The sequence below is a fragment of the Rhinatrema bivittatum genome, chromosome 4 (assembly GCF_901001135.1).
Source record: "Rhinatrema bivittatum chromosome 4, aRhiBiv1.1, whole genome shotgun sequence".
Classification (NCBI taxonomy): domain Eukaryota; kingdom Metazoa; phylum Chordata; class Amphibia; order Gymnophiona; family Rhinatrematidae; genus Rhinatrema; species Rhinatrema bivittatum.
The window spans coordinates 173148772-173175448 of NC_042618.1; the positions used below are offsets into that span (position 1 = coordinate 173148772).

At 45.9% G+C, this 26677-nt stretch overlaps 1 long non-coding RNA gene across 2 annotated transcripts; it reads right to left on the bottom strand.

The window, feature by feature from the left end:
* Positions 1 to 257: 257 nt before the first annotated feature.
* Positions 258 to 26298, bottom strand: LOC115089470. 2 transcript variants are annotated; one of them, XR_003856096.1, is made up of 3 exons: positions 25905 to 26298; positions 22746 to 22897; positions 258 to 983 (listed from the first exon to the last, which is right to left on the bottom strand). It is a non-coding gene; the product is annotated as an uncharacterized LOC115089470 (long non-coding RNA). The 2 variants fall into 2 exon arrangements; XR_003856097.1 differs by lacking the exon at positions 25905 to 26298 and adding an exon at positions 23634 to 23771.
* Between the last annotated feature and the right edge of the window lie 379 nt (positions 26299 to 26677).

Sequence of the window (26677 nt, forward strand, 5' to 3'; positions counted from 1 at the left end):
AAAGGTAGGGGGGTTTAGATAGGGCTGGGGGGGGGGGAAGGTGCGGGGTGTGTGTGTGTGTGTGTGTGTGTGTGTGTGGAGGGAACGGAGGCAGGCTGTGCTGCTCTGGGCGCGCAGGCTGCCGATTTTGCACAGCCTTGCGCGCGCCAACCCCGAATTTTAAAGGATACGCGCGGCTATGCGTGTATCTATTAAAATCCGGCGTACTCTTGTTCGCACCTGGTGCGCGAACAAAAGTACGCGCGGGTGTACTTTATTAAAATCTGCCCCTTAGTCTAGGTTCAAAGCGGTTTACAATGTTACATTCAGAAAATCAACAAAAAGAAGACAGGAACAATAGTAAAAGACTCTGAAAACAAAATACAATAGAATACAAATACAAATAAAGAGCCAGATCACAAAGTGCACAGCTCATCCAATGCTAACTGGAACAGATGCATCTTCAATAGTTTCTTGAAAGACTTATTGCAGGATGTTCACAAATGTCCAGGGAGACTATTCCAAAAAGCCGGACCTGCTATGGAGAACGATTTTCCGTGAGTTTCCTCAAGGCGTGCCGATTTAACAAACTCACGCCAGAGCGGGACCAAACCCCTGAGGTATGTGCCAGGCGGATAAAGTCAGGAGCCGAGCCGATGACTTCTCCTCAGTACGCTGAACTGCCTCTCTGATATTTGCTTTCCTGTCTTTGACCAGTCACCAGCACGCTGCTCCCAAAATCATGTATTTGCTCCACCCCAGAGGTGGCTGCAGAAACTATTTATATCTGATAAATTCAGCCTTCTGTTGAACCTTAGAAGTCAATAAAGATGTTTCCATAGACAGACAATGGGAAAAAGGTATTTTGTGAACACGGTGATGCGCTTCCCCACATTGCTTTGCCATTATTTCCTTGTGCTGAAAGTCTTCGAGTGATTTCAAACTGCCAGAGAAGAAAGACCTTGACTTTTCTTTCTTCGACGGTTTGGTAACCCCATCAGTCCCTGGTGAAGATAAAGCAAATTACAAAGGGAGGAAAAGAACGACTGAAGTAATCCCCAGATTGTTCCAATCTCTTCCATTATTGGGGTTCAGTGCTTTCAATGAAGGTAGCGGCCATAGTTTGTAACCCAAAGAGAAAAAAAAAATTAGACCTCCCAGCCAAACAGAAACTGTGAAATAGAACAGCAATAGCAGGTCTGCTCAGGGAGCCCTCTGGGGATCAGAAGCTCACTTTTATATTAATCTGCTAATTTTTTTTTTTTCACTTTCAATTTCATCCCCACCTTAGGTTGCAAAGGGCAAATTGACTGAAAGAGGTTAAGAACAACCTGTGGGACATAGAAAAGGTTAAAGAACAGCTCGGGGAAAGGAAAGGAAGGTTTGATTTACAATAGTGTGGATTTCTCTTGAATGAGCACGCTCGCATCTTTGAGAAAATGTTAGGAACACAGGAGCCTGATTTACTAAGCTTGCTTTTTTATTTTTTATTTTTTTACTATAGACACAGAATGGAAGAAGTAAATCAGGCCCCTGGAAACACAGAAGATGTCAGCAGCAAAGGACGATTTTATCCTGCCCATTAAACAACTTGAAAATCTGAGAAACATTACCTACTACAGGACTGGTGGAAGAGTATTTGGGGCCCCAGGAGAACTCTCAGTCATTCCCCCCCACCTCTCCCAACTTATCTATTGGAGGCAACTCTAACACACTGCTCCCTCCTACTGGCGCCAATGGCTGCAGCAGAGCGCTCCCTTCCTTGGTGTCATTGGTTCTGGCACATCAGCCCTCTAGGCCTTGCACTGGTGGGATTTTGCTACCCTCCCAATATTTTGGCGCTCTAGGCAACCACCTAATTTGCTTAATGGACGCACTGGCCCTACCTACCTAGAACATGTTGAGCCATTAAGATCTCTCTGCATTTGTAAATGAAAGCATTCCAGTTTTAATATGAAATCCAGAAGAAGCTAAACAGGCTAAGGGGACAGCTGGGGGGGGGGGGGGGGCATGAGTGTTATTTGGGGGAATTTAGGGGCTGTGATTACTGTAAGTGTCTGCATTGATGTTACATGAGGACAAGTGCAAATGATTTTGACCTTTTAACAGCTTTGTTAGACATTCTGGTTACAACTGCAGGTTTTGTGTATGCATCTAAAGACGTGACAGGAAAAATCACCCTGAATGCTGGGTGAGGGGGCGAGGAGAAGAGCAGGCAAACAATCCAAAAAGACAGCTGGTAGCAAGGGAAGACATGCCCATTTAAAATTTAAAAAGTAGAGAAGCTTTAAAAAAAAAATGCTTTTAAACATTACCAATCTTGGCACACTTTTGACCCTTCTTTGCTTTTTCTCTGTCCTGGTGGGGGCACAAGTCATGACGACCCCTCAGAATTAAATAACATTGGATAAAACCAGAACCTGTATGATAACTGAATCCAGCACCATGATGTCCAAAAAAATGACAGAAAGAGCTAGAAGTGCTTCAAGACTCAGATTCAGGCTGGAAACTTTAGGCCAGTCCAGCCTTTGACACCATCCACCCCTTGCCTTCCTGGGGCCTCTCACAGTGTTACTGTCTCCAAATGGATCAAGAGAACATAAGAAATGCCATCCTGGGACAGACCAAAGGCCCACCAAGCTCAGCATCCTGTCTCAGACAGTGGCCAAGCCACGTCACGAATACCCAGCAGGATCCCAAAGAATAGATCCAATCCTTCTTGCTCATAAGCAGGGATAAACAGTGGTTTATGGACTTTTCCTCCAGGAACTTGTCCAAACCCTTTTTGAACCCAGCTGTACCGCTTTCACCACATCCTCTGTTAACAAATTCCATAGTTTATTTGTGCACTGAGTGAAAAAAATACTTTTTCCAATTTGTTTTAAATGTTCCACCTACTAGCTTCATGGATTGTCCCCTAGTCCTAGCATTATTTGAAAGGATAAATAACCATTCTTTGTTTATCCATTCTACCCCATTCATGCTTTTATGTACCTCTATCATATCTCTTCTCAGTCATCTCTTGTTCAAGCTGAAGAACACTAACTTGTTTAGCCTTACCTTATAGGGGAGCCGTTCCAACATGTTTATCATTTTGGTCACCCTTCTCTGTACCTTTATTAGCTCTGCTATATCTTTTTTTAAATGGGGCGACCAGAATTGCACACATTACTCAAGCTGCGGTCACACCATGGATCACTACAGAGCCATTATGATATCCTCTATTTTATTTTACATTCCTTTCCTAATAATACCTAACATTTTGTTTGTTTTCTTTGGGCCAAGGATTTCAAATTATTGCCCACAATGACTCCAAAATTATTTTCCTAAGTGATGATACCTAATATGGAACCCAGCATTTACCTATAGTTTGAGTTATTCTTTCCTATATTCATCACTTTGCACTTGTCAACATTAAATTTCATCTGCCATGCAGATTCCTAATCCCCCAGTCTTGCAAGGTCCTCTTGCAATTCATCACAATTGGCTGGTGATGTGACAGCTTTGAACAATCTTTGTCATCTGACAATTTGATCACCTCACTCATCACTCCCTTTTCCAGATCATTTATAAATATATTATAAAGCACCAGTCCCAGTACCGATCCCTGGGGCACTCCACTATTTACCTTTCTCCATTGAGAAAAATAACCATTCAGTCCTATTCTCTGTTTCTTATATTTTATCCAGTTACCAATTCACCTTGTCTCCTCTCCCATGACTCTTTAATTCTCTGGTGGGTCTATCATGAGGGACTTTGTCAAATGCTTTCTGAAAATCCAGATACACTATATCAACCAACTCGCCCGAATCCACATGTTTATTTCCTTCAAAATAATCTAACAAATTTGTAAGCCAAAACTTTCCTTTGCTAAATCCATTTTGGCTCTGCTCCAATAGTCTGCGCTTATCCGTATGGTCACTAATGTTGTTTTTCAGAATAGCTTCTCCATTTTTCCTGGCACCAAATCCAGGCTCACTGGTCTGTAGTTTCCTGAATAAACCTCTGGAGCCTTTTTTTTTTTTTTTTTTTTTTTAAATGGGTGTTACTTTGGCCACCCTCAGGCACCATAGTCAATTTGATTAAGAAGTTAGAGATTACTAGCAGTAAGTCTACAGTCTCATTTATTAGTTCTTTCAGGTCTATACCAGACTGTCCTGGTGATTTGTTACTCTTTAGTTATAGTTTGTCGATTTGCTCTATTACATCTTCCTGGTTCGCTGTGATTTCATTCATTTCATCTGAATCATCACTCTCACAGAATGTTACCAGTGTACATATCCCCCCCCAATACCCTCCGCAGTAAAAACCGAAGCAAATCATTAATTTAGTTTATTGTTTCTCCCCCGAGTGCCCCTTGAACTCTCCGTCGTCTAATTGTCCAAGCAACTCCTTCACTGGCTTCCTGCTTCGAATATACTTGAAGAAATTTCAATTCCAAGTTTTTGCCTCTCTGGCAAGTTTATTTTCAAATTCTCTTTTGGCCTGCCTTATTAATGCTTTACATCTAACTTGCCAGTGCTTATGCTCTTTCCTATTTTCCTCATTTGGATCCACCTTCCAGTTTTTAATGGACGTCCTTAGGGCTTTAATGGACTCTTTCAACTCATCATTTAACCATGCTGGCAGTCATTTGGTTTTCTTTCTACTTTTATTAATGCATGGAATACATCTTGTTTGGGTATTCAAGATGGTGTTATTAAACAGTATCCATGGAGGTCACGTGATGTGGTGAGCGAGACCGGTCGCACCGTTTCTCGCTCCGGGCGGCACATCTCCTACCCGCCACCATCCGCCAGATAGAGACCTACTACGCTATTTAAACTTGATTATTCTTGAACCGCCTATGTCGATAACCTCATTTATGTCAAAATCGCCCTCCGTGATGCCTCCGAAATTAGCAAAAAAGGACAAAGAAAAATCTCGCAGCCCGGACCCCAAAATGGCGGTCGCTTCCCCTGAAGCAGGGATTGGAAGAAAGGAGCAGCAGGGGCTGGCGGTGCACCCGATGACGGCGGAGATCAAGGAGGCTGTGAGTGCAGTGTTAGACACAAAATTGGAGGGGATATCGGCGCAACTTTCCTCCTTGCAAGAGGCCCTGCGGGACTATGCTCCGCGTATTGCCCAGATAGAAGACAGAACCTCTTCTTTAGAAGATGGCGTCACCGCTTTACAAGGGAAGGTGTTAACATTGGAAAACACGGTGAAAGCACAAGAGGACAAATTAGAGGACCTTGAAAACAGGGCTAGACGGGCCAATATACGTTTTATTGGCATCCCTGAGACTCTTGAGGATCACCTCCTTCGGCCCGCGCTTTTAAAATGGCTGCCAGAGGTGCTGGAGCTCTCCGAATTACAGGATACCCTGGAGATCGAACGGATTCATCGCATCGGGGCACGGAGGGAGGGGATGACTCGCCCTCGCACGGTGATTGCTAAAATTTTAAACTTTCACCACAAACACCTGATCTTACAAGCGGCAAGGAAGCACCCAGCGCTGAGCTTTCAGGGGGCTGCGATTCGTTTGGCTCCAGATTACTCGGTCAAGGTGGCAGCTATGCGGCGCGCCTACGGGCCAATATGTAGTAAGCTAATTGACCTGAATATGCGGTTTTCGGTCCAATTCCCAGCGAAATTGAGGATTAACCATGGAGGAACATGGACGGCCTATGAATCGGCTGAAGAGGCGAAAAAGTTTCTGGACTCGCTTAATAAGTAGCATATCTTGATGTGATGCTATGTTTTCTTTTTCTCTGTGGCTAGCAGTATACCAGCTCCTTAGGGTGGCGGGTGGGAGCGCTGTGCTTCCTGATCACGCACACGACTCTGACCTCCTTGTGGGACCTGATGTGTCCTGTTCTTTTGAGGGGTTTCCTATGGGGTAATGGGGAAAGGGTGGGGAGGGGGAATCTACTGGTACTGATTCTGTTTTTTGCTTTGGGTGGCCTTGTTGCTCTGTACTACTCCTTGGGGCTAGGCTGCTCCCTGCGGGCCCGTGTGTTGACTCTGCAGTTGTTTTGGCAGGAGGGCGGGTTAGGCTGGGAGCCTGCTCTCTACAAGTATCTTTTCCCCTGTATTAGTCCATCTTACTTTCAATGGGATCCCGGTTAGATGGGGAACAAATATCGCTTAATTTCTTGGAATGTTAACGGGCTCGGCTCCCCAATCAAGAGGAAAAAGGTTTTTCAACATTTACAGCGTTTGCACGTAAATATTGCATGCCTCCAGGAAATTCACCAGGGCCCCATGGAGAGTGCAAAGCTTTGTAGGGAATGGGCTATAGCATGTCATTATTCCGCAGCTAAAGGAAAGAAGGGAGGTGTAGCGATACTAATCCACAAAAACACTCCCTTTTCCATTTCGCATGAAATTAAGGATGAAGAGGGTAGATATATTATTCTTATAGGCCGGCTGGCGGGACAGCTTGTTACCATATGTAATTTATACGCACCTAACAAACCTGATAGTGCTTTTGTTAATCAGCTTACTACTGTCCTGTTAACTAACATGCAGGGGGATCTCTTTCTTGCTGGGGATTTTAACAGTGTATTGGACCCAACTTTGGATAAGTCGCAGCTGCCAGTCCGGCATAGGTTGGCAGATGAACCAGGGGTCTCCACTTACTGTAAGTCTCTGGGGCTGTTGGATGTCTGGCGGGTGCTGCACCCTGAAATGCGGGAGTATACTCACGTGTCTAAGGCCCACAATACACTCTTCCGGATTGATTATATTCTCATCCCGGCACCTCTCTTTGCCCGGGTGGAAGGGGCGGAGATAGGGGATATAGTGGTGGCCGACCATGCCCCCATCTGGGTGGAATTTTGGCTTTCTGGGCCTCGGCAGAGTCAGAGAATATGGCGATTCCCGGGTAATTTAACAGCGGATAAGACGTTTCATCAGTTTCTGCGGCAAAAATGGGAGGCCTATACAACAAACAACAGCCAACACCTGGGGGACCCTCTTTTGTTTTGGGAAACGAGTAAGGTGGTCCTGAGAGGGGAAATCATTGCTTACTCCATAGCACACAGGAAAAAGCTCAATGCCGACATTCTGGAATTAGAATCACAGCTGTCGCGAGCTAAACAAGATTTAGCTGAGTACCCAACTACCCCCTATAAGGAGGCCTATAAAGCGTGCTTGACGGCGTTAAATGCGCACCTACATTTAAGAGCCCAACGGTCCCTAAAGACCTTGGAACATAATTTTTTTCGTTATGGGGACAAATCTGGGAAGTTATTGGCGCGCTTGGTGGCTATTAAATGGAAAAAGACCTTTATCGGGTGTCTGAAGTCCCCGCTGGGGTCTCCAGCCACGTCCAGTCCCGAGATTTGTGAAATCCTTCGCAAGTTCTATGAGGGTCTTTATAGAGAGGACAGGCCAGGGGGGAGGTTGGAAGAGTCAGCTTTCTTTCAGGGATTAAAGTTACCCCAGGTGCCCTTAGACCAGCAGGCCCTCCTCAGTAGGCCTATCACAGAGGGGGAGCTTCGGGCCGTCATTCATACTAGTAAGCCTCATAAATCCCCAGGGCCGGACGGCCTTACGGCCGAATATTATAAGATCTTAACCCCTTGCTTACTAGGGCCTCTGACAGCCTTCTTTAATGGTGCCCGAGAGAACGGGGGTTTCCCGGCACATTTCACGGATGCCCATATTGTGGTGTTACCCAAACCGGGGAAAGACCCTTGTCAGGCGGCGTCTTATCGCCCTATCTCCCTTTTAAATTGCGACCTTAAGCTTTATGCTAGGATCCTTGCAGGGCGCATGACCTCCCTGTTACAGGAAATCATATCCCCTTATCAAGCAGGGTTTGTGAAAGGCAGAAACGCGGGTGCTCATGTCTTACGGTTAATCTCGGCGATAGAACGGGCCCATGCCTCTCATATTGAAGCTTTAGCCGTAGGATTCGACTCAGAAAAAGCATTTGATCGAGTATCCTGGGACTATATGTTCTCTGTGTTGCACCGTTTTGGGTTTCCAGTACCTTTTATTGATGCTATTTCTATTCTGTATCAGTCTCCTATTTCATATATCAGGGCTAATGATGTAACCTCTCAAGCGATCCCACTGCAGAGGGGAGTCCGTCAGGGTTGCCCTCTGTCCCCTATTTTGTACATCCTGATTTTGGACCCCTTATTACGGAAAATTGCTGAAGCTCCAGGTATCAGAGGGCTCGTCTATAAGCAGAGCCAATTTAAAGTAGCTGCTTTTGCAGATGATATGCTGGTTTTTTTAACCGATCCAGTGGCATCATTGCCACAGGTATTACAGCTTCAATCTGACTTTGGGCAGTTTGCCGGGCTAAAGATCAATATTGAAAAATCTGAGGCCCTGGATGTGTTGGGATCGTTGCACGCTTCCTGGCCGGGGTGTTTCCCTCTGCGGTGGGTCCAAACTGCTCTCAAGTACTTGGGGGTTTATATACCAGCCAAGCCATATCAACTGTATGACTTAAATATAGGCCCCTTAAAACAAAAACTGCTTACTCGCCTGGACAGTTGGCGTGGACTGCCTCTCTCCCTCTCGGGGAAAATACTGCTATTGAAAATGATGGAAATTTCAAAATGGCTCTATCTCTTCAGTATGCTCCCTGTGTGGCTTAAAAAGAAGGATATCCTGGACGTTCGTAAGAGCCTCCGATGCTATTTGTGGAATGGTAAGCGAGCGCGTATTCCCCTACAGACACTCATGCTGTCCAGGCGGGAAGGAGGTCTCCACTGCCCAGACCTGGAAAGATATAACCAAGCGAGTTTACTTCAACATGTGCGGGACTGGATACTGGATACAAACTTTCATTCCCCACTGGACTTGTATAAAGACTGGCTGGCCCCGTATGCTCCTGGGGCTGTATTACATATGGACAGCCGGGATTTGCCGGATTATATTGCACGGAGTGTGATTATTAAGCCGCTACGTTTGCAGTGGCGGGCTCTCTGTAAACAGCTCAAGCAAGATGCGCGTTCCACGGCATATCTGCCCATACGAGGATATCCACGATTTGTGCCGGGCATGTCTCAACCCCTCTTTAAAACATGGGCGAGTTTGGGCCTCAGATGCATGTGGCAGGTCCTTGGGGCGGAGGCTGGCACGTCTCAACTTTTAAGCTTCCAAGAGTTGCGGGACCGTCATCAGCTTCCTAAGGAGGGTTTCTATGGCTACCTGCAACTAAGGCATTTCCTCCTGCATGACTTGCAGCTTCAACCTAACTTTTCTCAGTATGCTGTATTGGGCAAGCTGCTGGCTGGAGAAGATGGCAAACGCCACACTTGCTCTCAATATTATGCCGCTATGCAGGGCCTTGTTGAGCACCAGGGCTTGTTGGCCGTTACCGCAAAATGGAATTTATTTCTCCCAAATGCAATCTCGGTGGTGGACGTGAGAGCGTGCTTTCTAAAAATTCCGACCACAGTTGAAAATGTGCCCTTGAGGGAAAAGCTGTTCAGATTTCTGCATCAAGCCTATTACTCTCAAACCCAAGCCTTCCACATGGGGCTGGTTGCCGGCAGTCAGTGCATACGTTGTGGTGACCCTTCTCCAAACTTTTATCATGGTTTCTGGACCTGCCCAGCGGTGCAGACGCTTTGGTTTTTTCTACAACATCTCGTGGCCCAGTTGTGGGGCTGGACTCCGCCCTTGGATCCTGGGCAGTGGCTCATTGGAGTGCCTGAGCGTCCAAGGGGTGCGTTGACAAAATGCCAGGCAAAATTATTGGACAAGTTCATTCTCATTGCAAAAACTGCGATTTTGGCACAGTGGACGGAGCACAGACCTCAGTATATACCTGTGTGGAAAAAGAAGACGACATGGCTTCTGCATATGGAATTGCTGACTGCCAGGCAAATATCTGTTTCCAAGTTTGCCTCTACTAAGCAACTTTGGGCTGCCTACATTTTTAGGCTTCCAGAGGGCGAGAGAGATCTATTGCCTCGCTAACTCCGGGGTGAACTCTGATCTGGCTCCGTTGGGATGGGAAGTGGGTGCCTCACCTAGATGGACATAGGACACTGCGGTATCTAACAGTACCTAGGGCAATGGTTTTGTGGTTGTGCCACTTCTGTATTTTTCGATTTCTTCTGTGTTGTTCTCATTTGCAGTTTAACAGTCATTCTTCCACTGTCGGTACCAGTAGAAACAGGGGGAGGGGGGGGTGGGAGGGCAAGTTTTTTGAGTTCTAGTGGGAAAATATAAAAATGAGAGAGGGGGTTTTTTTTCACTAATGTCATACAAATGGGTGATAGCGTGGTTCCTCCGCATGTGGGACTCCTGGTTTCACCGGGTGAAGCTCCTTGCCTCGATATGTCCCTTCTCTGTTAAAGTACATTGCATGTTCCTGGTTGTTATGCATTCTGATCTTTCTGTTCTTTCGAGCCATGTTTTTCTGTTTACTGGTTTGGCATTTTTGGCTGTTACAAGTCATACTGTATAACCCTGCTCCTCATATTAATAAAAATGATTTACACAAAAAAACAGTATCCATTGTTGCATGCAAACTTTTAACCTTTGCAACTGCTCCTTTTAGGTTTGTTTTTTTTTCTAATTTCCTCATTTTATCATAGTCCCCCTTTTAAAAGTTAAATACTACTGCTGCGGTTTTCCTTTGTGTTCTCCCTTCAGTGATTATATAAAAATGTGATTAAGCAATGATCATTATTGCCAAGCAGCTCCACCGCAGTCACCTCTCACACCAGATCCTGCATTGCAGTGAGGATTAGTAGCTGCACCCCCACTCATCTGTTCCAGGACCAAGTGCTCTACGAAGCAGTCACTTATAGCATATATAAACTTAGCCCCCCTAACATGTCCTGATGAGACATTTACTCATTCAGTATTGGGGTAACTGAAATCTCCCATTATTATTTTGTAGCCTAATTTGTTAGCGTTTCAGAATTTCTGTTAGCATTTTACTGCCTGTCTCTTCATTCTGGCCAGCAGACTGTCTCTCCTTCCCCCCCCCCCCCCCCCCATACACTCATCCCCATCACACATGGCATTTTTAGCTATAGAGATTCCAGAAGGCATTTTGTCTCCTGCCCTATCATTCCAATATCATTTGTACCTTGGTATCAGAGTGTCCCATTGGTTATCCTCTGTTTTGCACACACCATGACAAAAATGAACTTCCTTCGTAAGCCTGGGTATGTTGGATACAATCTCAAGCTCTCAAATGTATTTCTAGTGCTCTTCCTAGTACTTGCATTGTGCTAAAGAGAGCTTCCTTCTGGAGTTCATAAGATGTAACATGTATAGCCAACCTATCAAGGTGTGCTTGGAAGTCCTTTTTAATCAGGCCAGTGGTGCCCAGTGCAACTGGGGCTCTGTCTGTATCTTTCTGCCAGATTTCTAAGTCTGTGATTGTATCAATTGGTACTTGGTTTTATGACTCTGTACTTACCATCGCGGCACGGAGCCGCCGACTACGTTCACAGCACGGAGCCGCAGTCAGCCTCTCTTCACCGCGGCAGGGAGCCGCGGACTTCGGCGTCCTTCGGCGAGGCATGGAGCCGCTGTTACCGGGACCTTCTCGCAGCAGGAATTGCCGCCGACGCTCTCTTCAGCCTCGCGGCCCGGAGGCCGCAGTCCTCGGGCTTTTCTGGCGGCTGGAGCCACCCTCGATCCTTCCTGCAGCGGCAGGAGCCGCTGCTGACATCGGGGCCTGCTCCTCGGCACAGCCCTGCTCCTCCATTGTCAGCGTCTGTGCATGGCCACTGGCCATGGTTCTGAATTAATTCCTGCTTCCTGTCTCCTAGGGCGCAGGCCGTGCCTCCTTCACTGATTTAAAGGGCCATGGCCGGAAATGCCATGGGCCCCACCTGGACTCCTTCCAGGGCGTCTCCTGATCTTCAGCCCTATATAAGGGCCCAGCTTCCAGTCCTTAGTTGCCTTCGCAAGGAGTTAGTTTGTCTCAAGGACTTCTCGACTTCGCTCCTGCTGGTATTTCCTGTTCTTCGTGGGATCCCTCATTGTTCTTCATGTTCCTGGTCTCTTCTGGATTATCCCTCATCTTCCTGATGTCTCGTGGCCTTCCTGATGTTCCTTCCTGATGCCTCGTCTCCGCTTCTGCTTCCTGGACCCTTGTTTCCTCATTGCTACCTTCTCTGGCGTGTCACATTGTGTCTCATCACATGGCTTGGGCCTGCCTTCTCGTTTTGCAGCACTAGTCTCCGGAGGACCATCTTCACTTGAAGCCAAGTCTTGTCTTGGTCCCATGTTTCATGCCTAAAGCCAAGTCTCGTCTTGGTCCCCTACCCTATGCTTGAAGCCAAGTCTCATCTTGGTCCCTTACTCTGGAAATCATCTTGGCCCTCGGATGTTCTAGTGGCTGCTCCGTCCATGCCTAAGACTCTGACTGAACCTGTGTCATTCCAGCATGGTCCGCGACCAGCCATGGGCAGCTGTGTAGGGCGTGCCTTGGTACAGGCTTCTACTGAATCTTCGCCATGTTCCGGCTTCAATTACCACGTATTTGTCTGGAGTCCGCTTTGCTCTCAAGCGTGGTCCGTGACCAGCCCATGGGGTCCGCCCATGTCGGAGGGCTGTGTAGGGCGTGCTGCATGGCAGCCTCAACCCAGTACTTGACTTTGTTCCTAAACCTTGATCCTGAGTCTTCGTGCTCAAGCTTCTCGTCTGAGTCTTCACATCCCAAGCTTCTCATTTGAGTCTGCACGCCCCAGGTCTCCTGTTTTAGTGTTCATGTTCCAGTGCCTTCGTCTGCCCTCGTCTCCTCTCCAGCCTGATGCCATTGCCGTTCCCAGCGGCAGGTCCGAAAGGGCTTGGAGTAGTCGGAGGACCACTCAGAGACCAACCAAGGGTGGTTGGTCTCACTGAGGCATGCAGGTTGGCAGGGGCCTGGGCTTGGTCTCAACCCAGACACGATTTGTCTCACCAGCCTCGGTGTTTCCCCGGAGCTCCTCCCTGGGTTCACCGAGGTCCAAGGGCACACATCTCCTATTCTCTTGCAGCAGCTGCTCATGGCATCTCTTGCTACATCTAGCCAAAGCTTGCGTTCACATAACAGTTTGCGAAGGCCTCTCAAGGCCTCCCTGCACCTAACACTTGGGGATCTTCTCTCTCTCAATAGGTTGTGCAAAAGAGTTTCTTGGAACTGAAACTTCTATTAGCAATACTGTTTTTGTGGATTTCTCCTTTTTTTTTTTTTTGGAAATTTGTATTTTATTGGGAAAACTGAAGGACATACAAAAGGTAATATCACTCCACAATGAAGAAAACATTAAGGCTCAGAAGTATATACAGTGTACACTCCAAACAATGCAAAGTGAAAGCAAAGTACTGTTATACAAGCGTGTCAAACCTCGGAGACATCAAGAACCCGCTGAAGAGGATTCCCCCTCCCGCGAGGAGAGGACCCAATTCCAGGCTTCAAAAGCACCGCTGCATCGCAACATGACATAGTATATATATGAATCAGGTACATCACACTGCGTAACAGCAACTTAGTGGTGTGAAACTAACTAATGAATAAAACTTTTAAAACTATAATGAGACCCTCTCAATCTTTGCTGCCACTGAACCCCTCCCTTCCCTTTGCCCCTCCCCCCTGCCCCCCTCCCCCCCACCAGCCAGCTCGTCCGTGAATCCCTATGAGTCCCATCCTTAGAAATAAATAAGTCCCATCATAGGGACAGTGGGGTAAAGCGAAGGTGGCATAATTAAAGGAAGAAATATACAACCTAAGAGCTCCAGGAGGAAGACACCACCCCGCCCATAGTGGATTGACTACCAGATCAGTCCCGAAGTTTCCCCCCAACGTAGGGCGCCCATATCTTCAGAAATTTAGGCAACTGGTCCTGCCTAATTGCGGTAAGATGGCTCATAAGGTACACCTTATCTAGTCGCCGCAGAATATCACCCAGAGAAGGAGTTTCAGCCCGTTTCCACCAGAACGCAATTTTGCACCTGGTCGCTAGCACTACCTGCGTTGTCAACGCTCGTTCCCCAGCGCTACCCTCCTCCATATCAGCCTGTAGGAGGCATAGCTGGGGCATTAAATTAATCTGGAATTGCAAAGTCTTTTGAATATAGTCCTGAACGCCCGCCCAGGTCTTTACCACTGCTGGGCATTCCCACCACATGTGATAGAAGGTGCCCTCCAGGCCACACCGCCTCCAACATCTAGCAGTGGGGCGTAAGGACATTCTATGCAGGCGAGCCGGAGTGAGATACCATCTATAAAGGAGTTTATAACCATTTTCTTTCAATGTCGCTGAGACTGAGCACCGAGAAATACGTAGGTAGCAAGTGTCCCAGGCCTTCCCAGTCAAGGCACCCCCCAGGTCTGAGTCCCAGAGTGCCTGATGTGCGGGCTTCCCTCCCGATCCCTCGTTCAGCAAAGCATAAAGCCTGGAGACGTGCTGCTGAACCCGATCCGCATTCCCACAGAGGGTCAGAAATAACGGCTGCTCTTGGGCGAACAGCCTGTTTAACCTATGTGTGGAGAAGAAGTGAGATAGTTGCAGGTAGGGATATAGATCTGACTGATCTAAGTGGTATTGGGCCCGTAAGTCAGTGAAAGGTATTAGTTTACCCCCCCTCCAAAGTTGCCCCAAGGTGGTAATGCCCTTACGCTGCCATTTGCTAATGAACGCTTCATCCATCCCCGGGGGAAACAATGGATTGTGTAGAAAGGAGGTAAGTAAATACGCCACATGGTCGCCCACCAGCTTGCTTTTCCAGTGCTTCCAAGTCTGCAGCACCAATTGCGTAAAGGTTGTTGAACCACCCCCCGGTGGCATAGGGTACGCCCAAACCCTGGTTGTCAGTGGAGGAGCTCGGGCGATCTCCTTCTCTATGGAGATCCAGGGCCTGGGATGAGTCTGGCAGTGCCAATTAATTATCACAGCTAGGAGATTAGCCACATAGTACCAGAGTAAGTTAGGGAAGTTAAGTCCCCCATGCAATTTATCTCTATATAGCACCGATCTAGCCACCCAAGGGGGTCTCCTCTTCCAAACAAATCGAAATAACTTCCGCTGCCAAAGAGTCAAGGCTTTGAGAGGAACCTTGGCAGGTAGAGTCTGGAACAAATAACAAAATTTAGGAAGTATTGTCATTTTAACAGCCACAATGCGCCCCAACCAGGACAGGCTTAATCTGTCCCATCTATCAAAGCTATGTTGGATGGAGTGCAGAAGAGGCGTATAGTTTAACTCAAATAGTTGCCGTAAATCAGGACTGATCTTGACCCCCAAATATTTAATCCACTGTTTAGCCTTCTTAAAGGGTAGTTGAGCCGCCAACTGCGTGTACGCAGACTCCGGCATAGAGACATTGAGCAACTCAGATTTGTCCTCGTTCATCTTGAACCCGGACACCCTCCCGAAAGATCTGATTGCTTGCGCTAGCTCAAAGAGGGAGGTGGCAGGGTTAGTAACAGTGAAAAGCAGATCATCCGCAAAAAGGGAGATTTTATACTCAGACCCTCCCACCGGTAACCCTGAGATATTCGGGGAACATCTGATAGTCTCTGCCAGTGGTTCCAGTGTCAAAGCAAATAGAAGAGGCGACAAGGGGCATCCCTGCCTGGTGCCCCTCCGAACCTCAAAAGGTGGGGAATACGCACCATTGATCTTAATACGGGCGTGTGGGTGGTCATACAGTTTAGCTACCCAGGTCTGAAAATTGGTTCCCAACCCCATTTTTGTCAATACTTGGAAGAGATAGGGCCAGTGAACTCTGTTCACAACTCTCAGTTGATGCCTTTTCAGCATCAACTGAGAGAAGTGTAGCAGGTATATCGTTATTCTGTACAAATTCAATCAGTTCAACAACTCGGCGCACATTATCGGATGCAAGCCTCCCAGGAATGAACCCAGACTGATCCTGAGCCACCAAAAGAGGAGCCACATGTCCCAACCTCCTGGCTAGAATTTTAGCCAAAATTTTTAAGTCAACATTAATAAGAGATATCGGCCTGTAAGAGCCGCACAAGGTATGATCCCTCCCAGGTTTGGCCAGAATAGTAATGCCCGCGGTATTAGCCTGTTGGGAGATGTGGCCCATATCTCTGAGATCGTTAAACATGTTTACAAGAGGGGTCACCAGTAAGGGGCCGAACACTTTGTAAAACTTCCCCGAATACCCGTCCAGACCAGGGGATTTTCCCAACTTGAGCTCTTTAATAACCTGTAGAGCTTCTATTTGTGTCACCTCTCTGTCCAGCCGCTGTCTATCTGCCTCAGCTAGAACAGGTAGAGTAACCCCCTCCAGATACCTGGAGATCTCTGGAGCAGTGATGGTCTGGTCAGAGTCATAGAGTTCCTGATAGAAAGCATTAAATCTCTCACCAATTGCCCCCTGTGCATGCAGAAATGTCCCATCTATATTGCGAATTTTCGTGATTTGTGTGGCAGCCTCCTTTTCTTTCAATTTACGTGCCAGTTGTTTGCTTGCCCGATTACCATATTCAAAATGCCGCTGTTTCAAGAGGTCTAATTGATGGGCTATCTTTCCTACCTCTAAATCGTGAAGCGCCCTACGGGCCTCTTTTAACTGTTGTGCCACAGAAGACTCCAGAGTCTGCTTGTGGCGAAGTTCTAGTTGAGCAATGGACTCAAGCAGCTGTAATCGCTTCTTTGCACTGTCCCGTTTGACAAACGCTGCCCGGGAGATAAAAAGGCCGCGGAGGACCACCTTCAAACTCTCCCAAAGTGTACATGGGCCCACCTCCCTGGTGTCATTCGTATCCAGAAAGTCCCGTATGGCCCCATTAATTTGTTCAACAAAACCCTTATCATCAAGTAAATGCTCATTAAGACGCCAAAACCGGGTCCCCCGCTCCCCCCCCCGTCTGGTGTAAGGTAACTCAAACCGGAGCATGGTCTGACCAGGTAATGTTGCCCACGTCCGAGTCAAGGACTTGGCCCACCAGTGATTTATCGATTAAGAAATAATCTATCCTAGAATAAGATTGGTGCGGGTTAGAAAAGAAAGTGTAGTTCTTAGCAGTGGGGTTCAATAACCGCCAGATATCTGTTAGGCCCCTGTCCTCGATCAAATGCTTTAATGCTTGCCTATCCTTACGTCGCCCTCCCGAACTAGAACCCGTGTTATCCAGATATGGATTTCTGGTGATATTGAAGTCCCCACCTACAATGACATGACCCTCCGCCCAATCCGCCAAGATCTTGGAAATCTTCCCATAGAAGCCTGCCTGGTCACTTGTGGGCGCATAGACATTAACCAACGTGTAAAGTGTATGGTGAATCCGCACTTTTAACATAATGAAACGGCCCTCCACGTCCCTTAAAATGTTTCCTATCTCCGGCGTAAGATGCTGAGAGAACAAAATGCCCGCCCCGCAGTATTTACTCCCTTTAGATGCTGCTGCGTGGAAAAAGAGAGGAAAATCCCTGGAGGACAGCAATTTTTCATACCGTTTGGTCAAGTGTGTTTCCTGACAGAACACAATATCAGCATGGACACGTTTCATATCCTGTAAGAAGGTTTTCCTTTTCATGGGTGAATTCAGCCCTTTAGTATTCACAGAAATTAGTTTTAAACTATCCATCTATCTAAGTGGTGTGTGTAGAACTGCCCGTGCCCCATCCTTCCTAGAGATCCGTATGGGACGCTTCCCCAAAGTAGCCCGGCTGAGAATCCACCTAACACCCCACCCCACTGTAGCCCCTGCTGATCCAAGAATAGCATAAGGCCGAGCTGGTCTCCCATCAGCTACCCCTCCCCTGCCCCCAATGCGCCCACTAACTACGTGGGCTTCGACCCTGGAGAGTGATGACATCACCGGACAAGCTCGAGCCCACCTCCCGCCCGCTCCCACAAACACATGCATAACAACGGTGACCTATCAACCTGTAAGAATGAAAAATCTTAACCGAACCAGGAACCCAGCCTGTGCAGGCCGCAGTGACCCCAGACCTCCTCATGAAGCTCAAGTCCAGACTTTAGAATGGTTACCACAGAGTCCCTTCGCCTCATCCTGGGCCCTTGGATGCAGTGGAGTCCTCAGAATTCCTGCGCAGCCGTTTCCCGCCTTTAGGCACTCTCTGCCACTTTGGGCACTCTCTCAGTTGGGGGGCCTCCGGTGCCCCTGCTGTCGACGTTTGCCGTGGCTCCGACATGAATCCCGCAGCTCTCAGTATATCCTCAGCCTCCGAGACTTGCTGCACTTTAGAAGTGATGCCATTGATAGAAAAACTCAGTCCAAAAGGAAACAGCCATCTATAGCGAAAGTTCTGATCTCGCAGTACCTGCACCACTGCCCGGAACTCTCTCCGTTTTTGAATTGTGGTGAATGCCAAGTCCTGGAAAATTTCAATCTTGTTCCCATGCCACTGCAGAGAGCCCTGCTTCCGGGCAGCATTCATCACCAGTTCCTTCATTGTAAAATTATGAAAACAAGCGATGATGTCCCTAGCTTGATTGTTCCTGGGGGTCCCCAAGGATCTATGAGCTCTGTCCAATGTAATAGAAGGTTCTACATCTGCAGCCTGGTCCCCACCAAGCAGGGTCATGCAAATATCCTGAACAACTTTTATACAATCCGCGTTTTCAGGGATCTCAGGGACACCCCTAAACCTTAGATTAGACCTTCTTAGTCTATTTTCCAAATCTTCCACTTGCCTGGCTAAGTTGTCGTGGGATTCTCTGGCTTTCTGGTGTTCCTCTCTGAGTACCTGGCTGTGCATCTGCTGTTCCTCCAGCCCCTCCTCCACGAGTTCCACGCGGTGACCGAGCTCCGAGACCTCCGTTTTCAGCCCAGACATGATAGCTTCCATATCTTTCTTATATTGAGCCATGTCAGCTCTCAGAGCCCCAAACCAAGCAGAAAATTCGGCCCGGGAAGGTGCACCACTATCCCCCGATTCCACAGGCCCCGACGTTGCCTCCTCCTCCGATACCGCGAGCAGAGCCGCTCCGTCCGCCATTTTGTCTGCGCCCTCTAGCTCCAGCTCCGCCGCGGCTGCGGCAAAGGAGAAGCGCTTGAGGTCCAGTTTTTTTTTCGTGGCTGCCATGGCAGCTCCTGCAGATGCCGTTCCTCGGTTTGGGAGGGAAACCGAAGCGCAGGGGCGCCGATGCCACCGGATTATCAGAGCGGGAGGCGGCCAGCCGGATTTAGCCGTCCGTCCTGCGCGGTGACGTCATCCGCTCTCCGTGGATTTCTCCTTTAGCACAATGTCTGGTTTTCTGCACCTTCTTCCATTTGAAATCAAAACCTGCAACGTGGATTTCAAATGGAAAAAGTAGGGACTACAAATCCTACAATGCACTGTGGATATAAGTTCCAAAATTAGGAGTGACCAAACGTGTCCTTGCAGAGCCTGGGTCACTTAGCAGTCCTGAAGGCATGGATTAAAGGGGAAAAGTAAGGAGGAAGCAAGCAAAGTGCCCTACCCAAAGCACGATTATTTCACGCTGCCAAGGTGGGACTGCTCACCAAAGGTCAATCAGCATGGAAAGCAATCAACAGCTGCAAGTTTGAATAATTCAGCTGCCGGCTGCTGAGGAAATGTTCAGGGCTGACAGGCAGCTCATGGCTGCCTCCCGCCGGTTTGCATTGCTGGACAACAGCCATTAATAGGAGAAGACAGCAGCAGCATGCCAATTAATTACAGTAAATGAAGTCTGCGTGGTTGGCAACCTTAAAAGAATGACCCTGCTTTAAGGATCCTCCTCCTCTGCTGCTGCCTGCACACCGCTTAACCCTTGCCATGTTTCCTTAGTGATTTCTAGCACACATTTATCCCATTTCTTGCTTGAAATCCCCCCCCCCCACACAACCCCTGTGGTTACTGCATAATGAAAACTGAACAGAAAGCTCAGGAAGTCTTCTTTCTATCCCACTGCAGGATAGTGAAGGTGCACTTCTTCAGAGGCATCAGGATAATCTGCACTAAATCCAATATCCCTTCTGTGCTCCAACACTACACCATGCCAGCTACTCCCCATCTTCATATCTCTTCTTTCTATGGGGAAAATGCTTAGTCCATCTGGCCTTATCAGCCTTAATCCAAAAAGACTTTTCCCCATTCTGTGCCTACAGATAAACAATCTTAATTGAATAAGACCCATTAAGCCCTGCTTTCTTCTCTAGTTTATAAACTTTTTGGTACAGAGATTTTTCTAATCTCTAGAGAGCTTGTGTAACTTGTGCAGCTCACTCATTGTATCTCTATGTGTGTATCTTGTCCAGTGCTGTGTACACAGCCAGCACTCTCTATTTAAAAAAAAAATAATCCTCTTCCTCTGTCATGCTAACAGCTGCCTGTGTTAAATCTCCTGCAGTGGCTCCATGTCAAGAAGCAGGCAAAATCTGTACATAATGAAACACCAGGTTTCCTGCAATCCTTTTTTTCAGTTGCAGATTTAATGGGGTTAGAGATGTCATAAAGCAACAGGACTCAAACCAAGAGAGAGTGGTGGGAATATGTTGTTTGGGGGGGGAAGGAAGAGAATTAATGTATGAGGATGGATTATGACGAGGGGGAGAGAGAATGGTAAGAATGGAATATGGTGGGGGTAAGAGGGCAACAGAATGGTGGGGATGGGTTGTGGTGAGGGAGACAGAATAGTGGGGATGGGTTTTGGCAAGGGAGACAGTAGTGGGGATGGGTTTAGGGAAGGGGTGATGAGGGTGAGTTATGGTGGGGAGAAGACAGTGTGGTAGGGATAGTTTAGGGTGGGGTGGGGGTAAACAGTAGTGCAGTTGGGTTGGGAGTATTAATCTGGAATTTATTTTTTTTGGGGGGTGGGGGGGTTTCTGTTCGTATACAGATAAAACACCAAATAAAAATTGTCTAATTATATCTCAGGGAAGAACACTACCTGAGATTCATTATCCATTACCACTGAGCAGTTACACTGAAAAAAAACCCAGTCATTTTTACCACGCTGGAAGTTTCAGGGCTGTCAAAGCCAAGGGAACTGGAAGGAGGAAAGGCTCAATTTACATTGTGACTTTTATCAGCCCAGGGACACTTTAAAGAAAGACAGAGTAAGACAAATGCTTTGTTTTTAACTGGGTCCAGAGGCAGAGAGAGACAATGACTTGCCCAAAGTCATAGATAGAGTCAGTAATAAAGATAAGTCTTGAACACCTGTCCTGCTAAATCACAGCCCAGTGCGCTCATGGATAGCCTATTCCACCTCTCTTTAGCTCATGGGACTTATATGAAACTCAGGATGCACAGCGCTTTCAGGTAACTGAGCACCGAAGGACCAAGAATTCTTCTTTCCTGGTCAGAATTGGCCCTTGTAAGGAAGGAGAAGGCACGTCCTTCAGAGAGACTCCCAGCTCCACAGGCATGTCACTGGAGATTCAGAAGAAAGGAAATTGGAGAAAAACTTTAAATCACAAGCAGATTGTGATAAATTGCAGGAAGACCTTGTGAGACTGGAAAATTGGGCATCCAAATGGCAGATGAAATTTAATGTGGATAAGTGCAAGGTGATGCATAGACGGAAAAATAACCCATGCTATAGTTACACAATGTTAGATTCAATATTAGGTGCTACCACCCAAGAAAGAGATCTAGGCGTCATAGTGGATAACACATTGAAATCGTCGGTTCAGTGAGCTGCGGCAGTCAAAAAAGCAAACAGAATGTTGGGAATTATTAGAAAGGGAATGGTGAATAAAACAGAAAATGTCATAATGCCTCTGTATCGCTCCATGGTGAGACCGCACCTTGAATATTGTGTACAATTCTGGTCGTCGCATCTCAAAAAAGATATAATTGCGATGGAGAAGGTACAGAGAAGGGCGACCAAAATGATAAGGAGAATGGAACAACTCCCCTATGAGGAAAGACTAAAGAGGTTAGGACTTTTCAGCTTGGAGAAGAGACGGCTGAGGGGGGATATGATAGAGGTGTTTAAAATCATGAGAGGTCTAGAACGGGTAGATGTGAATCGGTTATTTACTCTTTTGGATAACAGAAAGACTAAGGGGCACTCCATGAAGTTAGCAAGTAGCACATTTAAAACTAATTGGATAAAGTTCTTTTTCACTCAACGCACAATTAAACTCTGGAATTTGTTGCCAGAGGATGTGGTTAGTTCAGTTAGTATAGCTGTGTTTAAAAAAGGATTGGATAAGTTATTGGAGGAGAAGTCCATTACCTGCTATTAATTAAGTTGACTTAGAAAATAGCCACTGCTATTACTAGCAACAGTAACATGGAATAGACTTAGTTTTTGGGTACTTGCCAGGTTCTTATGGCCTGGATTGGCCACTGTTGGAAACAGGATGCTGGGCTTGATGGACCCTTGGTCTGACCCAGTATGGCATGTTCTTATGTTCTTAACTGGTACTAAGAAACCTAGCAAAACACTCACTTAGATTCACAACCCAAGACTGTATCAGGAACCTCGATAATCCTTTTTTACACAGCTGGGAGGTGGAGTTATTTATGTAACCCTGACCTGTCAGGGATCAGTGGCAAAATTATAGGTTGTCCTAAAATTGGAAACACAATTCCTTAGCCTAACCGCTGTGATCAGCATGAACTGGCAGTGGTAAGGGAGAGGGTTTGAGACCATTAAGTGGCTGGAGTACCAGTGAAGCACTTAATGGTCACAGACTAGATCTGATTGCAGCAGGTATCACAAGGCTTATTTCTATAATGAGTTTGTTCGTGCTGCTCTGGTGATACAAGCACATCATGGTAGAAGTGTCCCAGTACTGTACAGCAAATCCCTGGATAGAGGGCACCTCTCCTGATGTCCCTTTTCCTCCCAAAGGAATTCCTCCCGACAGAATAAAAGATTGCTTAATTACATTATTTAAAACTTACCATTAAGGGCAGTACACGTGTTAATCATGGGAGCCTGATGTATATGTGCCAGCACAGCCAGAGGGGAAGAGATCCAGAGCTCTTCTTTAGAGGTGGAAAGATAGCTGGAGGTCTTGCGTTGGTCTTTGGGTTTGCATCTGAACTCCAGCTAACTGTGGATTAAAAAAAAGTAAAGGCAGCTGAAAACAGTAACTCTTAACCAAATAAGGTGTGCTGTCTGAGAAGAACAAACTAAAATATAGGAGCCTGAAAAACTGGTGCTTTTGCCACTATGGCTTCTCTTTTGGTATTATTCCTAGGTCTCCTTTCTTTTGTGTTACAATGTGCATTCCTTATACCTTTACACATTTTTTAAATAAAAGGTAGTAACGCTTATTATGACCATGATTCTTGTTGTTTTTAAACTCCTTCCCTAAGACCTCTCTGCTGCTGTCCAGGAATGAGGACTAGCTGTGATAGCTGAGCTACCCAGGTGTGGGGAGAAAGAGTTAAAAGTGAAGGAAATTTCAGGTAACTGCTAAACAAACACACACATAGTAACACTCAGCTGGGAGTCAGGCATTCAGTCTTTCCTTTCTGTGTCCCATCTGGATCTCATCAGGGAGTCATCATGCACAGCTTAAGCTATATCCCTGGGTTTCGCAAACATCTGGGCTGTATTTAAACTGAAGTATCTTGCAGATTAGAAGGCAGGATGCAGTTCTTTCAACGACTTTGAGGGGGGAATGGGAGGCAGTGCAATGTATGTGAGATTGGACAAGGACAGTAGGCACCTGATTCAATGACAGGCAGTCAGTCAGCCTGCTGCACCCACTTTCTAGGGCTGGGGTTATACACACAAGCCAAAGGCAACAACTAAGGAAACTCTGCTTTAGTGTTGTCATTCACCTTCTCAAAAGGGGGCCTCTTGTAGCACTGGGGCCCAGGGGCATTTGCTTCCACTCTCTCACTCTCCGGCCCTGTCACTTTCATCAAGCTCTGGATCCTGGCCACCTCTCCGAAAGGCAGCTTCTGTGGCTCAGTGTGGTTAGGAGCAATAGCTCCTTCAAACCAGAGTTTAAAGAAAAGAGAGTATGAAGAAGTGAAAGGATGCAAGAGATCCTCTGAGTAAGAAGATCTGACCATCAAAGGAAGAATTGTAGTGGAACTGACAACAATCATGTGTTCACAATAAATCCCTAAAATAATTTTGCTTTTCCTGTCTGCACTGAAATATCACATGTCTAATGGAGATCATAAAAATTACAATTGATGTTTCAATTAGTTATACTTTTAAGAGTAATTATGTTTAATTTCTGTTTTATTGTATTTTAATGACTTTAAATGTATTGGTAATGATGGATCCTTGATTCTAGAAACCAAAAGCAGGAAAATAAAACAAAGTAAAGAAGATGTATGCAGAATCAGAATGTAAATCAGCAGTATGTAGAATCAGAGGGGTATGTAGAATCAGATTAAGAGTCAGCAGTATACAGACTCAGAGTGTGTCAGCAATATACAGAATCAGAATGTGGGCCAAAGGTATGTAGAATTAGAGAGGTATATAGAAACAGACTGTAGTCAGCAGTGTATAGAATCAGATTGTGAGTAAGCGGTATATAGAATCAGATTGTGAGTCAGCAGTATATAGAATCAGAGAGGTATATAGAATTATATTGTGAGTAAGCAGTATATAGAATCAGTGGTATAATCAGATTATGAGTCAGCAGTATATAAAATCAGATTGTGAGTCAGCAGTATATAGAATCAGAGAGGTATATAGAATCGTATTGTGAGTAAGCAGTATATAGAATCAGTGGTATAATCAGATTATGAGTCAGCAGTATATAAAATCAGATTGTGAGTCAGCAGTATATAGAATCAGAGAGGTATATAGAATCGTATTGTGAGTAAGCAGTATATAGAATCAGTGGTATAATCAAATTGTGAGTCAGCGGAATATAGATTCAGATTGTGAGTCAGCAGTATATAGAATCAGAGAGGTAAATAGAATCAAATTGTTAATCAGCAATATATAGAATCAGATTGTGAGTCAGCAATATATAGACTCAGAAGTATATAGATTCAGATTGTGAGTTTGCAGTATATAGAATCAGAGATAAATATAGAATCAAATTATGAGTAAGCAGTATATAGATTCAGATTGTGAGTCAGCAGTATATAGAATCAGAGAGGTATATAGAATCAGATTGTTAATCAGCAGTATATAGAATCAGATTGTGAGTCAGCAGTATATAGAATCAGAGAGTTTACAGAATCAGATTGTGAGTCAGCAGTATATAGAATCACAGAGTTATATAGAATCAGATTGTGAATATAGACTCAGATTGTGTCAGAGGTATATAGAACCAGAAAGGTAAATAGAATCAAATTGTTAATCAGCAATGTATAGACTCAGATTGTGAGTCAGCAGTATATAGATTCAGAGAGGTATATAGATTCAGATTGTGAGTCAGCAGTGAATAGAATCAGAGAGGTAAATAGAATCAGCTTGTGAATCAGCGGTTCTAATACTGCCAAGTACCATTTCTGAATTGTGCTTATACTAAAACTGAGAAATATGAATCACTTTTAAAAGACCAAAATGGATAGAATGGCATTTTCTGAGTGCAGATCTGCCTGGAAGGCATCAGCTGTCTAAAACAACTAATGCTCACAGCTCAAACTGTCAAACCTGAGAATGCAAGTTCCAATTCCACCTCTGCCCCTCATGCTGTGACCTCTGATCCTCGATATTCAAACTTATAATTATAAGCAGTTTGGGTTAGGAACCTTGTAAGTAGGAGGTTATCTTCCACAAAGATGTTCAAAAAGGGTTTGGACAAGTTCCTGGAGGATAAGTCCATAAACCATTATCACCCATGTAGACTGAGTGAAAGCCAGTGCTTATCCCTGCTTATGAGCAAGAAGGATTGGATCTATTCTTTGGGATCCTGCTGGGTACTTGTGACCTGGACTGGTCACTGTCGGAGACAGGATGCTGGGCTTGCTCTAACCCAGTAATGCGTTTCTTATGTTCTGCGTGAGTACGCACTATAACACACAGATAGTGGCCGCTCTTGAGGGCATTAGTAATAAAGCGCAGGAGATTTAATAAGTCAAAGATATCAAGCAAGAGTGGTTAAGATACCCGTACTGTGCTTGAATTTGGAAACCCACCTGAAAAGTGAAGGTCCACAGGCTCACACACAGCTGACCTGCACTGGAACTCAGCACACATTCCCTGCCTGATGGCATATAGCGCCCTCTGGCCCCTAGGATTACTTCTAATGTTGCTTCTCTGAGCACCAAATGCTACCTAATGTGCACATTCATTAAACAATACTTATGAACCCTAAAGGGAACATTTTTATGCAAGGATACTGCTGAAGTAAAAATATCATATTTGCATTAATTAATTAGTAAAATGGATTCAAACTGGTAGTCAATAAGAGGTGGGTCTTGGTTACAGCTACAGACAAATACCATGTTAGAAATATAAGGCAGGAAAGATTCAGCGCAGACAGGGAAAGGGTGGCTGCACAGACAGAGGTGCTGACCTTCCAGTCCTGACACTGCAGGTCAGTCTGTACCAAGGGAAGGGCTGCCCTTCTATTACTGACACATTTTGGTATATGCATGAATAATCTAATGACCTTCAGCCTTGAATCCTGTTTGATTATGAGGAAGGTCAGTTTATTCAGGTCATATGTGGATTTTGCCTTCTCATCAGCAGAACAATTAAATGTCATAAACTAACTCACTAACCTTTGCAAGGATGGATCTAATTTGCAGTGCATTTGTCAGCTCAGGTGCAGCACACAAGTTTCGAGCATATTGGATTCGAATTTCTAGTCAAATTTAATTAGCTGTGCAGGCGTTGTGGTAAATAAACTGCCTGAGACACTCATCTCGGGATTCTTACTGGAAACAACACAAAGGAAATTAAAATT